The sequence below is a fragment of the Crocodylus porosus genome, unplaced genomic scaffold, assembly GCF_001723895.1.
Source record: "Crocodylus porosus isolate Cpor-Errol unplaced genomic scaffold, CroPor_comp1, whole genome shotgun sequence".
NCBI lineage: Eukaryota > Metazoa > Chordata > Crocodylia > Crocodylidae > Crocodylus > Crocodylus porosus.
The window spans coordinates 61,199,857-61,215,142 of record NW_017728950.1 but is presented as its reverse complement, the minus strand read 5'-3'; positions in this window follow the sequence as shown (position 1 = coordinate 61,215,142).

The window sequence follows — 15,286 nt, the reverse complement described above, 5'->3', positions numbered from 1 at the left end:
ATTTTAATAATTAAATATCCAGGAATATTTTCCACAAGAGAGTAGGTATAAACCCAGATGCTTAATGATATCCTGCTTCTAGGACCTAGAAATCTAATATAATTTTGGATGGATAAAATTCCTCTTTCTGTATGTCCAGTTGATGCGTACCATGCAAGATTACCAACCCCCACTCTAGAGGTGTATTATGCATGAATTATACTAGCAACTAACACTCCCCTCTTCTAATATGGATACTGCCTTAAAAATAGACCCTCTAACATAATGGGTCATTCATCTTTCTATTAAGGCTTTGTTCCTTTACCTTGCCTTATCTTCCTTATAATATTAACAGTAGTAAGTCTAGAGACCCCAGGGAAGAGACCCCAGTTCACATTAGCTGAGCCACTGCCCCTTACATTTACTAGCCATTGGATAAAATGGACAGAGAGCAGTGCTGCAGGGAAGAAAAAAACTCAGTTAGAACTGAGGACCTGTTCATTTCTAGGTTATCAGCCATCTCACTGAGCCACACATCCTCTGACTTAGTGCTAACCTCCTGGCCCTACATATCTTGCTCTCTTGGCTGCCTAGAGGGGCCAGGTGCAAAAGAAGTACTGGTGGGGAGAGAGGTAGTAGGGGGTCTAGATTAGGGTTGGCAAGCTGGTCAAATGACTAGTCAATTGACTGCATTTTTTTTTTGGGTGGAGAATCAGTGACTTGGCCATAGAGACAGCTTTAATTCTTTTTTCTACATACCTCAAGGTACCAGCACAGCTTGTGACTGCTGCAGTGATGGGGCAAATGGAGTGTCCCACAGGAGCATAGGGGGGCCTTTCACATGTTCGGTGGTGAACCCAGAAGTGGACCAGAATTACTTCCAATCCACTTCTGGGTCCACCAGGGGGCACACTGGAGGCCTCCCCCATGCTCCTCTGGCTCAGCAATTGGCCACAGGGGGACCCCGGGTGCCTCCCCGAGACCCAGGAGGTACTAGTCATTGAGCCAGGGATGCAGGCGTGGGGGCCCCCAGTGTGCTCCCTGGTGGACCCAGAAGTGGACCAGAAATGCTTCTGGTCCAATTCTAGGTCTGCCAAGCATGCTAGGGTTCCCCCTGCACTTCTGTGGGGCACTCCATGCACCCCAGCATCGCAGCATTCACCAGCTGCACTGGTACCTTGAGGTATGTAGAAAAAACAATTAAAGCTGTGTCTATGTCTGAATCTCTGAATCTTTCCGAATTGATTCAGAGGGTTCCGATTTTGATTCGGAGAGATTAAAGGGTCCTCTCATTCGATTTGGATTCGGAGATTCGGCCACCGAATTGGGCCGAATCTCTGCCAAATCGAATCAGGGACCGAAGCTTCGCACAGCCCTAATGGCCAGTGCTCAGGCTTGGTCTACATGTACTGCTCAGGTTCAGTCTACACATATGAGCTTACACAGCCACAGCATAAAGCTGGGGTAAAAAGGCCAGACGAACAGCTAGACACACAACAGTTTAGACACACAACAGGAAATAGAATTCTGCCTGAAATGACTTGCTCAGGGTCACACAGGAAGTTGTGGCAGAGCAGGGAACAGAATTGAGAGGAACATGAGCTTGCACCGCATGTTCACTCTGCATCCACTGACATCCTCAAGTTGTTCATGCTCTGAGGCTCAAAATTTTAAGGCGAAATGAGCCATTGAAACTCTAGGGCATCCTTCATTAGGGGCTCCTGTCCTCTCCAGCAGCAGGTGAATAACATCACATCACGTCACAACAAACTGGTAATAGATTCCATGTTGGCTTTCACTGAGCATTGATTGTTTTAGACTTCCTTCGATCTACTTTCTGGACTACATGAACAGTGTTTCTTGTGTGTGGTTAGTGTTTAAGGCCACATTGTGTACATGGCCTTGAAAGATATATTTTTATAGGTAGGCACCTCATAAAATATTTTTCTGAAGACATTTATCAAGAGAAACTTTGAAAAACTGTAAGGAGAGGGGAAAGAGAAGGAGGGGGAAGCACAACATGTGCGTTTCAGCTGCCACAAAACCCTGCAGCAGCAGTCTTCATGTGAGAGGCAGTGCTTTGCACATTACAACAGGGAATCAAAAGATTTATACTCAGCACTCCATATATATATATGACTCTCTACGGCACCATTTTGAAAGGGTGATTATTGGTTTGACATGAGGGAATATTTTATATTAAATGCTGAAAGTTCTCTATGTACATAGCAATAATCACCCTTGATGCTGCTTGTTCCTCACTGCATTGCTTTTAATAATAAATAATAATAATAATGATATTTTTGAGGACTTAACTATCCCATAAGTTTTGTAAACCTCCCTTGTGGCTGCTATTTATCATCTGATATTAGTGTTCTCCTTTCATTCTTCTGCATGTGAAAGAAGAACACAGTTACTGAATATTGCCTCCATCTATTTGATTGTGGCTCTGTTTGCTATCATTTTCCCAATGCTGTGCTACTCTTAGTTCAGTAGCAATACTTATTTAAGCAGATACCGTAGTTTCCTGGTTACAGAGTTCTTGCTGGTCTCCCACCACCTTCTGTCTAACAACCTCCTTCCAGTGGCATAGTGTTTAAACTTGAGATACTGATTCTGGAAAAGATGACAGACAACACCTCCAAATTCTTGTAGAAGTCAGGAGCACCCAGTGAGTTTAGACTGGAGGAGTCAATAAATGTGTTTTTATACCACTGTTTACAGGGCCATTTGGGTTAATTAGGATCTTTCAGCACTTGAAACAGGCAGAATATGGGAGTAGCAGCAAACAAGGCTACGGTTTATATGATGGTGTGAGGAGGAAATGATGTCTGTTATTTTACTGCATCCTGTGTCCTAGAGAAGGTGAAGTCTGAAATTAATTTTTTTTGTCCTGTCCAAAAAAAATGCCTTTCTTTTTTCCTTTGTTTAAGGTACAAGCCATAGAAAAAGATTGTGTCTTTACTACATCATCAATACAATTAATCAATATAATGAATTCATACAAATAATATAAAATAATTAATTCTGCTACTTGAGTTCTACAATCACTAGGAATCTTGACCTTCAGACTGAATTGACTAACAGAGTTGGAAAAGCAGCTAAGAATTTTGGGCTATTACAGACAGAAACGTGCATGGAATAACATCAAACTACCAACTAAAATGAAAATGTAAATCTACAAGACTTGTGTGCTGTCATCCCTGATTTGTGGTCCAGAAATGTAGATGACATATGCTAGGAACATCAGGAGACTGCACACTTTCCCCATGAGATGCCTGCACAAGATCTTGAAAATAAAGTGTGAAGACAAAATGCCAAACACAGAGGTGCTGGATTGCGCAGGTCTGACACACTTAGAAACTATTATCAAGAAGAGGAGGTTGCGATGGCTCAGCCACATCAGGAGAATGGGAGGAGACTGTATCTCCAAGAATATTTTGTACACTGAGATTTGAGATAGTTCTAGAAAGTGGATTCATATCATACCATGCCACGTGCAAAAATGATATGAAGATGTTCAATGCCCATGTAGAAAGCTGGGAGGAGTTTGCAGAATCCCATCCGATCTGGAGGGAGTATCAGGCACTGGCTGCATCTGCGCATGAAGCGGCTCTGATCCAAAGGATGGAAGCAAAGCGAGAATGAAGAAAGCAGTGTGCTGTAAACTCAGACAATACATGGATCTGTGAAACTTGCAACAAGCTCTGGCACTCTTGAATTGGGCTTGTGAGCCAAAAGTGGATTCATCAGGCACCTGACTAGACCTCTTATGTGTACTGCATGATCCAGAGATTCAACAGTTACCTATGTATAAGATAAGGGATACATGTTCTGGATAAAACAGGAGCTGGATTGGACCAGAACTTTTGCTAAGGATCAAAACTACTGCAGTAATTTTCTTCCAATATTTTACACTTTTTGTTTTTTAAAGTAACTAAATGAATAAAGTTATTTTATTCCTATAGGAGTCTTTGTTCCAATAAATAGTGTAGTGACTTCTTTGCTGTATTCATGTCCCACAGAAAGAAAAAAACCATGACTGTCCTACTACCCATCTTCCCCCAACACCACAGGATCAGTGGCTTTTCCATTGACTAACAATTCACACATGCGCCCCCCAACCTGCCCCATGCCTGCCACTGTTTGCCTCAATCAGCGTGTTGGCAGTCTTGCATCCTTAAGAAAACTTCCGCCAGATGGTAAGCTCGCACTTAGAATCATAGAAAGTTAGGGTTGGAAGGGGCACCAGGAGGTCATGTAGTTCAACCCCTTGCTCAAAGAAGGAACATCCCCAACTAGATCATCTCAGCCAAGTCTTTGTCTACCTGGGTCTTAAAAACATTCAAGGATGGAGACTCCACAACCTCTCTGGGTAACCTGTTTCAGTGTTTTACAACTCTTTTGGTGAGAGAATTTTTTCCTGATATCTAACCTAAACTTATCTTGCTGCAACTTGAGACCACTGCTCCTTGTTCTGTAACCTGCCACCACTGAGAACAGTCCAGCTCCATCCTTTTTGCAATCCCTTTCTGGTAGCTGAAGACTGCTACTCTTCCTCCCCCCGCCAGTCTTCTCTTCTCCACACTAAATAAGCTCAGGGCCCTCAGGCTCTTCTCAGAAGTCATGTGCCCCAGTCCCCTAACCATTTTCATTGCCCTCTTCTGGACTCTGTCTAATTTGTCTACATGCTTACTGTAGTGGCAGGCCCAAAATTGGACATAGTACTCCAGATGTGGCCTCACCAGTGCCGAATAGAGGGGAAGAATCATTTCCCTCAATCTGATGACAATACTCCGACTAATGCAGCCCAGTATGATGTTAGCCTTGTTTGCAACAAGGGCACACTGCTGGCTCATATTCAGCTTATTGTCCACTATAACCCCTAGGTCATTTTCTGCAGAGCTGCTGCTTAGTGCCAGTTGGTCCCTAGCCTGTAGCGGTACATGGGATTGTTCTGTACTAAGTGCAGGACTTTGCAAATGTCCTTATTGAACCTCACAAGATTTTTTGGGTACAATTCTCCAACTTGTTGAGGTCTCTCTGAATCCTATCCCTACCCTCCAGAGAACCTACTAATCCCCCAAGTTTGGTGTCATCTGCAGACCTTCTGAGGGTGCACTTCATTCCATCTTCCAGGTCACTGATGAACGTATTGAACAAAACTGGCTCCAGGACCAAGCCCTGGGGCACTTCACTTGATATCGGCTGCCAACTAAACTTGCAGCCATTGATTGCTGCTCTTTGAGGCTGATGATCAAGCCAGGTTTCTATCCACCTTACAGTTCATTCATCCAACCTGTATTTTTTTAGCTTGCTTGTAGGAATGTTGTGGGAGACTGTATCAAAAGCCCTGCTAAAGTCAAGCTATATCACATCCACTGTTCTCTCTCCATTCACAGGGCCAGTTATCTCATCATAGAAGGCACTCAGGCTGGTCAGGCATGACTTGCCCTCGATGAATCCATGCTGACTGTTCCTAATCTCCTCCTTTTCCTCTAATTGCTTAGAAATGGATTCCTTGAGAACCTGCTCCATGATTTTTCAAGGGACCGAGGTGAGACTGACTGTTCTGTAGTTCCCTGGATCTTCCTTCTTTCCTTTGTTAAAGATGGGCAGTATATTCCCCCTTTTCCAATCATTGGTGACCTCTCCTGATCACCACAAATTTTCAAAGATAATAACCAGCAGTTCTGCAATCACATCCACACCCACAGCACCCTTGGCTTCATTGCATCCAGTCCCATGGACCCATGGACACAGTCCCAAACAGGTTTGGGCACAAACAGGCCTGTGGGACATGAGGATGCCCAAAATGACTAAAGAGGATGATCCAGAGGCCTTTTTAGAAATTTTTGAAAGGACAGCCATAGCATCTGGACTGGAAAAGGCAAGATGGGCTGGACAATTAGGGATCCTGTTGATTGGACAGGCTCAGGTGGCCTATAGGGCCATGACCCGGTTAGACGCCCAGGACTATGATAAGGTGAAGGGCGAGATATTGCAAAGGCTTAATATAACCCCAGGAAGACACCGGCAGGCATTTAGAGGGAGGAAATGAAGGGAAGAAAAAGTACCCCAACTTCTGTGGCAAAGCCTTATAGATCTCATGAATAAATGGCTTAAACCCGAAGTCAATTCCAAAGAAGAAATTTGTGACCAAATACTGTTGGAACAGTTTATAGCGGACTTGGAGGAAGACACCCAGAGATGGGTGAGATGCCATTGCCCCAAGTCTTCCCAAGAAGCCCTGCAGTTGGCAGAACACTTTGATATGGCCCAAGGAGAAATGCGGTGGGATTGAGGTACAAGAGGGACAGGGACAGGCTATGGGCAAGAAGAAAACCGAAAAGGTGAAAAAGAGAATAAAGGAAACAAGAAAGGAAGTCCTACGGGGCTGGTCTGCTTCACCTGTGGAAGAAGGGGTCATATAGCCTGAAACTGTTCCCAGGGTTTACGGCCGTTACTAGGACCAAGAGAAACCGTGACAGAACCCGCAAACCATCATACAGGGCCAGGGGAAGCACAGGAGGCAGAACAGATGGATTGTGGTGTGGGGGACAGTTCAACAGGTATGGTACAACCCCTACCCGAGGTGACTGTGTGGGTGGAAGGCTGGCTGGTTCAGGCCGTGGTTGATACTGGGTGCGCCCAATCTCTGGTTCGCCCATTGTTGATCGCCTGTAAACAAGCCCCGAGATATGCCGGCATGCAGATGGTCTGCCTCCATAGACAAAAGGCATACTATGAAAGTTGTTTATTGCACATGCAGGTCAATCGGATCAGCAGAAGAATCCTGGTGGGATTGGAAGAAAAGATTTTGTACCCTATGATATTGGGTAGAGACTGGCCAGAAATTTTTCAAGTTTTAGCATCGCTCCATAACTCTGAGGGCACTAGGGAAGGACTAGTTGGGGCAGGTCCAGAGACGGAAGAAGAACTGGAGATAGAAGCACTGGCCAGTAGCAGTCGATTCTGTGAGGCCCAGGAGAGTGATGAAGAACTGAGGGCCTTCAGGGAAACCGAGCATGGACACAGTCCCAAACCTGTTCTTTTACCCTTGTTGGATACTCACCTTCTCCCCAAATTGTGATGCCAAATGCAGTAGTCTGGGAGCTGACCTTGCCTGTGAAGACTGAGGTGAAAAGGGCATTGACTACTTCAGCCTTTTCCTTATCTGTCACTATGTTGCCTCTCCCATTCAGTAAGGGACCCACACTTTCCCTGATTTTCCCCTTGTTACTGACATACTTATAGAAACCTTTCTTGTTACCCTTCACATTCCTTGCTAGCTGCAAATCTAATTACACTTTGGCTTTCCTGATTTCATCCATGCAAGCTCAAGCAATACTTTTGTGCTCCTCCCTAGTTGTTTGTCCAAGTTTCCACTTCTTGTAAGCTTCCCTTTTCTGTTTTATTTCACTGAAGAGTTCCCTGCTAAGCCTAGCTGGTCTTCTGCCATATTTGTTAGTCTTCCTGAACATCGAAATGGTTCATTTCTGTAACCTCAGTAAAGTTTCTTTAAAATACAACCAGCTCTCTTGGACTCCTTTCCTACTCGAGTTGGCTTTCCAGGGGATCCTGCCCACCAGTTCCCTGAGTGAAGTCTTCTTTCCTGAAGCCCAGGGTCCTTACCCTGATGCTCTCCTTCCTTTCTTTCCTAGATCCTGAACTCAGTCATCTTGTGGTCACTGCCAGCATTCCCTCTAAGCTGCACACTGTGCATTGCTGCGCAGGTGTGCTCATGACGCTCTGCCAGGCGTGCCTGCATGGCCGCACATGCCACATAGCTTAGAGGGAACACTGGTCACTGCTGCCCAAGTTGCCAACCACTTCTACATCCCCCACCAGTTCTTCCCTGTTTGTGAGCAGCAGGTCAAGAAGAGCATGGCCCCTAATTGGCCTCTCCAACATGGTTGGGATATGTGCAACAGTGAGGTCATTCTTCCATCTTACTCCTCCCTTCAGTAAAAATATTAATATGAGGATGATCAATTAAAATACTTAAAGCTATATCTATTGATATTTTGATTGCAAGCTCTGTGGAACAGGTACTTTCTCTTTTTTCTGAATTAGTACATTTCCCAGCACTGTGGGCTCCAGGGCCATGGGGCTATCAGAATACACATAATGAACAATAAACAATAAGGGGTAGTAATAAAATCCCAGTCTTGAGAGAAGCCATTTTTTGTATACTTGAGAGAGACATTAGACAAACTTTTGGGCATAAATTTGGGTCACTTAAGTGCCTGGTTTTTTTTTACACATAAAGCCAATACAAGCTACTGTTTATTTGGTATTTAGCTTAGGATGCACAATCTGTTTCCCCAGACCCGAAGAAGGGCACTTTGTGCCTGAAAGCTTGCCTAACATCTCTCCTAATCATAGTTGGTCCAATAAAAGACATCACCAAACAAACTAACAAACAAACCCAAAAAGAAAAAATGTGCTTCTCATGCATTTCCTGGACTACCATGGGTCTAACAACACTCCAACCAGTCTTGATAGCCATTCTTAAAATATTAGTGAGTAGACAGGTGTATGAAGAAATGCAACCTCTTTCTTTTTAATCTGATTTCATTGCACATGCTTTTTTTCCCTCACTTCCATTCTGTGCTTCATTTTTCATTATGTTTTCTCTTCCATTTATTTTCCCTTTTATCTATGGTACCTTATGTCTTTTGTTGCTTTCTTTTCATCTGCTTTTCTTGCCCTCCTCTTCCAAGGTCTTTGTACTGCATTCCTTTTCTCTGCACACTAACCTGTTTTGCCTCCTATCCATTGCTTTTCTATCCTCACAACTCCTTTCATTCTCCTTATTGTTATCAAGTTGAATAAGGGTATTCTTAGCTCAAGTCTGCCCTCTCTCTAGTCTTGTCCTCCTCACGATGGCAAAGCATTGGGGTTTCTGAGCAGTACTGAATAAGCCCTGTACTCAGTCAGTGCTCCACCACCTGATTTGAAGAGTATGCTGCCACCACCACGAGGGAGTAGATGTGACTGCTGTGCCTTTGAGATCTGTGATGGAGTCTTTTGCTAAAATGCCATTAGATACGGCAGCAGCGGCAGCTGTAACTCATGCAATTGTATTTTCATGTCTCTGCAGCCTCAGTTGGCTGCCTTCTGAGCCCACATCTAAGACAGCCATTAAAGGCAGAGAGCAGTATCCTGCTTTAATAAATCTACATAGTTGGGCAATTCAGTAATTTCTTTGGTGCTGGCTATATCAGGCGATTAAGAGCGAGCTTCATTGTGAGGTACTAAACGTGACAATCTCAGCAGAACATAGCTCATTCACACCTATTTTGACATAGTCCAGCTAGCATGATTCTGGAATTATAACATCCCAGCAGTGATGTGAGAGCCTCTTTGTCCAAGACTGCAGTCCAATTTACTGACCAAGGAGGTTGGGATACATTTGGATTAATTTCCAGGTCTGGCTGTTTATTTAATTCACAGCACGAAGTGTTTCAGGTTCACTTATGGCTAATTTACATACCAGTTTTAAGTTGCCAGAAAAGTGGTTTCTTTCCTTCTTTTACCAGAGTTAGCAAAATTGGGGCAATCATGAAACCCTGCTTGATGCCATTTTGAATGGCAGAGGGCTCTGTAGCAGAGAGATCCACTACACAGGATGGAGGCAGTCATTGGGTCATGAAGAAGTCTTAGGATGGTGATAAATTTCCCTGGGCAGCAAGACTTCGATAAGGTCTTCTATAGAGCCTCATGATTAACAGAATCAAAGGCTTTCATCAAATCAATAAATGTCATATATAATACTTGGTGTGCTGTTGTTCTCAGCATTTTTCCTGGATCTGCTGGAATACAAAAAACATATTCATGGTGCCTCTCTATGGTCTGAAGCCACATTGAGACCTGGGAAGGATTTCCTTGGCAAAAGCGAGCAGTCAGTTAAGCAGAATTCAAGCAAGGATCTTTCCAGCACTGAAGAGGAGGGCGATACCTTGTTAGTTTCCACAGTCAGACTTATCTCCCTTCTTAAAAATGGTGACAATATTGTCATTTCTTAGGTCAGCATCAAGCAGGGTTGCATGATCACACCAATTTTGTTTTTCATTTTTCTTGCAGTCATCAAGGTGCTCATCAGTGACCGTTTGCCACATGGCATCGGGATTGAGTACAGGATGGGTAGGAACCTTTAAAATCTCTCCTGCCTGCGAGCTAAAACCAAAGTTACTTTGGGCTAGATTGTGGAACTTCAGTATGCCAATGATTGTGTTGTTGTGGCAGATACAGGGAGTACCTACAGATGGCCTTTAACTGCTTCCCTCAAGCATACCAGTGCCTGGGATTGGCTCTTAACTTCAGAAAAACAAAATTGCTTCGCCAGCCTGCTCTGGGCCAGTCAACCCCCCTGGCAAAGATCCTCATTGATGGACAGGAGCTGGAGAATGTTGAACCCTTTGTATACCTCAGCAGCCATCTCCCAAAGAACACCAACATGGAGGAGGAGATCCAGTAAAGGATCCAGTGTGCCAGCTCTGCCCTCAGAAGACCGTATCATCATGTGTTCAACTATCTTGACATCAGGACTCGAACAATGCTCCTACTAAATAAGGCTGTGGTAATCCTGACTCCTTTATACAGCTGTGAAGCTTGGGTGACCTACAGTGATCACCTGAAAAGCCTGGAATGCCATCACCAGCACTACCCCTGAGAGATGCATGGCATAAAGTGGGAGGATCATCACATAAATGCCAGTGTCCTCACTGATGCTAACATCACCAATATGGAAGTATTGATTACTTAACATTAGCTGCAGTGGACAGAGCACTGTGTGTGCATGCCTGAGAAACAAGACTGAGAAATCTGTAGCTTGACCCTCCCTTTAACCACCACCTATGGCATTTGCCAGAGAGTCTGCGGCTCTAGGATTGGCCTCCTTATTCATTAACGGACTTAACCCTTTATTTGACTTGTGCAAGTGATCATGCTCGACTGTGAGGGATCACCACCGACAACTACCAGAGTTAACATTACTTACATACAATGTTAAGACAACACTTCAGGGTGTCCTGTTGTCTTGACAACTTACAGACTAGCCCTATTCCTGCTCTAGCAACAGGATTAGAGTGAGAAATGATTTGCTGGCTGTCCGCCCCTTTCCAGTAGTGGCACCAGGGGAATAAGCAAATCTCTGCCAGTCCCTTCCATCTGCACATGTCCTTAAAAATTGCCAGGCAGGTACTATTTTGAATACAGGGTATAGAACATAGTAGTCTGAGTGAGCAAGCCTCACTGACATTTATAGATGATGGATTGGAACTCATGCAGTATTACTATATCATCAGAATCTTAACAATAAAACATATACCTGATATTGCAGTCCAGATGCTTTTACTGCCATTCCTAACACTAAAGGTATACATCAAAAATGCATTATGATATGTAAAATCTGGTGGTGATCATGCATCATTATTTATGACTCAGAATGTGTGGGTCAGTCAAAAGGGGAACCATTGATAGTAGTAGGTTTTATCTCTCAGATCTGATTAATCTCATATTCTTGTTAATTAATATACTCTTTGTGCTGCATCTCATGGTATCAGGGAGACTGAAACTATGAAGAAGAAACCTATATTAGAGCAGGGCCATGTGTATGTAAGGACATATGCAGAGGAGCAATGCTTGTGAGAATTGCTCCTTTAATATTTGTGGGGCTCACTCTCAAACCCCAAGGAGCACAGAGAAATGAGAGGGAAAGGAGAACATTTTGCTTTGGCTTGCATTCCAGGAAGCCATATTGACTTCAGTTGTACAAGGGGTACTAGTCAGAGCAGAACTATACTGGCCCCCAAAAGTGTAAACATTTGCTTACAGGATGCCTCACAGTAAAAATAATTTGAAAACCTTATGTGGATAGACCCACATCCAAGTATTCAGTTCTACCTTTCTATTCTTTAGCAACTGATGGTACCTCTAACCTCTAAAGAGGACAGGAAGCTGTATCTGACCCTGCACTAGGTGTTACAGATATTGTCAAGAACAACAGAAGAACACTAATAGCAGGTCTTGCCAGGTACAGTAAGGAGAAATACATCTCAATTTTATTTCAAAGGTGTTTATCTATTTTTTAAGCCTACACACATGTTATGATAAACAGATCATCATTACACTCAAAATATTTGTTTCTGTTGGAGAGAAATTCCTTACATGATGTGTGATTTGCATGGAAGTACTCATATACCAAGCTTTTATTTTTAACTAGATTTTGGAAGTGGGGCAAGGGTGGAGGCAGGGGTGGGAGGATTGGAAGTGAAATGACATTAAATCTTTTTTTTTAGGGAAGTGGTTCTCAACATTTTTAGACTCAAGTCACTTTTCACTAGACTTGAGGCACCCCTCCATTACTTCTGTGAACTGAGTGACACCCCATTTTAAAAAATAACATGTTTATTACAGTGCTTACCTCCTTGAAGAAGGGCCAGGCAGTGAGGGCATAGGAAGAGCCAGACAGGGACTAAGTCTTATCTGCTTATCTCCTTTCACCTGGATTATCTCCTCACAGCTTGAGGCACCCTCGGCAGCCTGGTACCCTGGTTGAGAATCATGGCTTTAGAGTGACCATATTAAGTTAGGATACCATTTCTCTCTCTAGCCACTCCACAGATGTCCTTTCTAATTCCTACCTGTTTTCATCTCTACTGTGTTATCCATATCCACAGTACTTTATGTGGCTTCCTCTTTCTTTTAAGTTTTTGGGTGTTTTACATTTTAACATTGAACTATATTTCTTGCAAACCTGGTGAGCAACAGCTGTGTCCAGTGTCAGTGTGACATAAAAACATATTGTTCTGTACAGAAAAGGGAGAGAGGGAAACTGAGAAAGGGAAAAAGAGAAGAAAGGAGGCCAGGACGCTTCTCTTTGGTCAGGCACATACCATCCCAGGACTCCTCCTGAGCCCAGTGGGGAGCTGGCAGTAAAGAATCTGCAGCCACAGGGCTGCGTTATCCAGAACTGGGGGTTGAACCTAATTGTTACCAGACCTTGCCCGCCTTTTTTGGATGAGTGATGACCTACTGGCATGTGACCTGGCTTGGCAATCTCTCTACACTGTCCAGGCTGCCATAAGCAGATACGTAATGTCTAGGAGACATAGGACTCTTTTAGTGCAGATGGTACAGAGTTGCCTCATAAAATGATTCACTGTGAATCCTCATAGAAATCTCAGCTATAAAAATGATAATGGAAAAAGCACAACCAAAACCAAAAAGGCTTTAAAACAATTTGTTCTAGGTTGTTTCTTCAATTTTAGGCAGAAAAAGGATGTATTCTACAATGAAACACAAATCTACTTCTCCTCTACCTAAGCACGACATAGGAGAACAGGGATCACAGAATTTTAGAGAGAAATGAAGGTTATTGAAGGAAACAGCATGATATCATGAAATGAGAGGTAGCAGGAATTGAGAAAAGAGGAACTGGCTCCCTTGGAAAAAACTTTTGCTCATGAACCCCCTCTGTAGAAGCAGGAGGAAATATTTAGCGTCATTAGTCAATAATGTGTTTGTGTTTTTTCCCCCAGAGAGTTCTAGAGTTTAAGACCACCAAGGACCATTATAGCCCTCTGTCTGACCTCTTTCATGGTACAAGCCAAAGAATTTTGTCCAGTGATGCTTGAATAATAGCTCATGGTTGAACAAGGGTATGATGTTTAGAAGGATGTCAATAGTTGATAAAAAGTTGTACAAGACAGAGAATCCAATACATCCTTTGGTTGTTTGAATGGTCAATGACCCTTACCATTAAAAATTTTCACCTGATTTCCAGTTTGAATTTGTTTGGCTTTTCTGGAGGAGGAAGACAGACAGACAGACATTAGATTTAAAGGGTCAGCAGACTGGCCAATCATGAGAAAACTTCCTAAAAATTTTCCAAAAAGTACAAAATGGGCCATAGACTCTTATTACAAGACAGCTCACCACTATATTCATAGCAAGGTAAGAATAAGAGGCAGCTTTCCAAAGCCTGTAGCCCTGAGGGCCATGATTGGGCTTCTGAATCTCTTAGGCAATAAATAGAATAAACACTGCCAAGTTACAGCAAGCAGAGAATCTACCTAATATGGGGCTCAAGAGGGTGCCAAAGACCCAGACAAGACAACTGCTTGTCTGTAAACTGTTGCCCTCTTTCCAATGGTGGTGCCAATTGTACAGGGCAGGGTGCAAAGGTGTTCTGTGACAGCATCCTGAAGACATTCTGCCAATACTTGAAGAACTCCTGACTCAGCTGTGCCAGAGAACAAGAGGGATACTTGTGTTTCATCCAACCTTGTGCTCTGCAAACCTGTCTGCCAACTAACCTGAAGCCAAGTGGACAGGCTTGGCTTTATAGCACGGCAGCAAGGGTGGTATTTAGGATAGATTTAAATTATTGGGTCCTCCTGAATAGTGAGAGAGGACTTCATACTAGATACATGGGGATTAATTTTATACAAAATATATTTAACAGTTCTAAATTTCTGAATAAAGAAATATATCAAGGATAACATTTTTACTCTGGTTACTCCCAGATCTTTGAATGGGCATTATTGTTGATCTGTCTTGCATTCTGGAATATTAACTCCTGGAATAAAGAATCAGCACAGATTCTGAAATCTAACTTTAAAAAAATAATAATTATTGTGCTCAGTTTCCACTTCTGCTTAGAGATGGGTGGACCATTGTGGAAAATATAGGAATTTGTCTGATCCTCATCACAAACCTTAAATTGGAATGAACTTAAGTCCAAAGATAGGTTCTGTAACATACTGGGCTCATCTACATAATCTTTCATCAACTATTGACCTGGTGAGGGGGCTGCGGGTGCTCAACCACCTGGGCGACAGCAATCATCACCTGCTAGAATTCACCATCCAGCGCAAGGTGGCAAAGGCCTGCAGTAAGGCAGCACCCCTAGATTTCAGGAGGACAAACTTCAATGAGCTAAGGAAAATAGTCAGGGAGGCACTGAGGTCCCAGAGGGAAGGGGAGTCAGGTGTCCAAGAAAAGTGGCTGCTCCTTAAGGAGATGATCCTCCAAGCGCAAAGGGAGGTAATCCCAAAATGGATCAAAGGGAGCAGGAGGACACAAAAGCCCCCATGGCTCACCAAAAGCATCTGGGAATGTCTCCTAGCTAAAAGGGAGGCATACACGCAATGGAAGGGAGGGGCCATCACCAGGGAGGACTATACTGCGGTTGCTTGGGGATGCAGGGGGGCGGTCAGGAAGGCCAAGGCAGTGATGGAACTAGCTACCCAGATCAAGGACAACAAGAAGTCCTTTTTTAAATACATAGGGGGCAAAA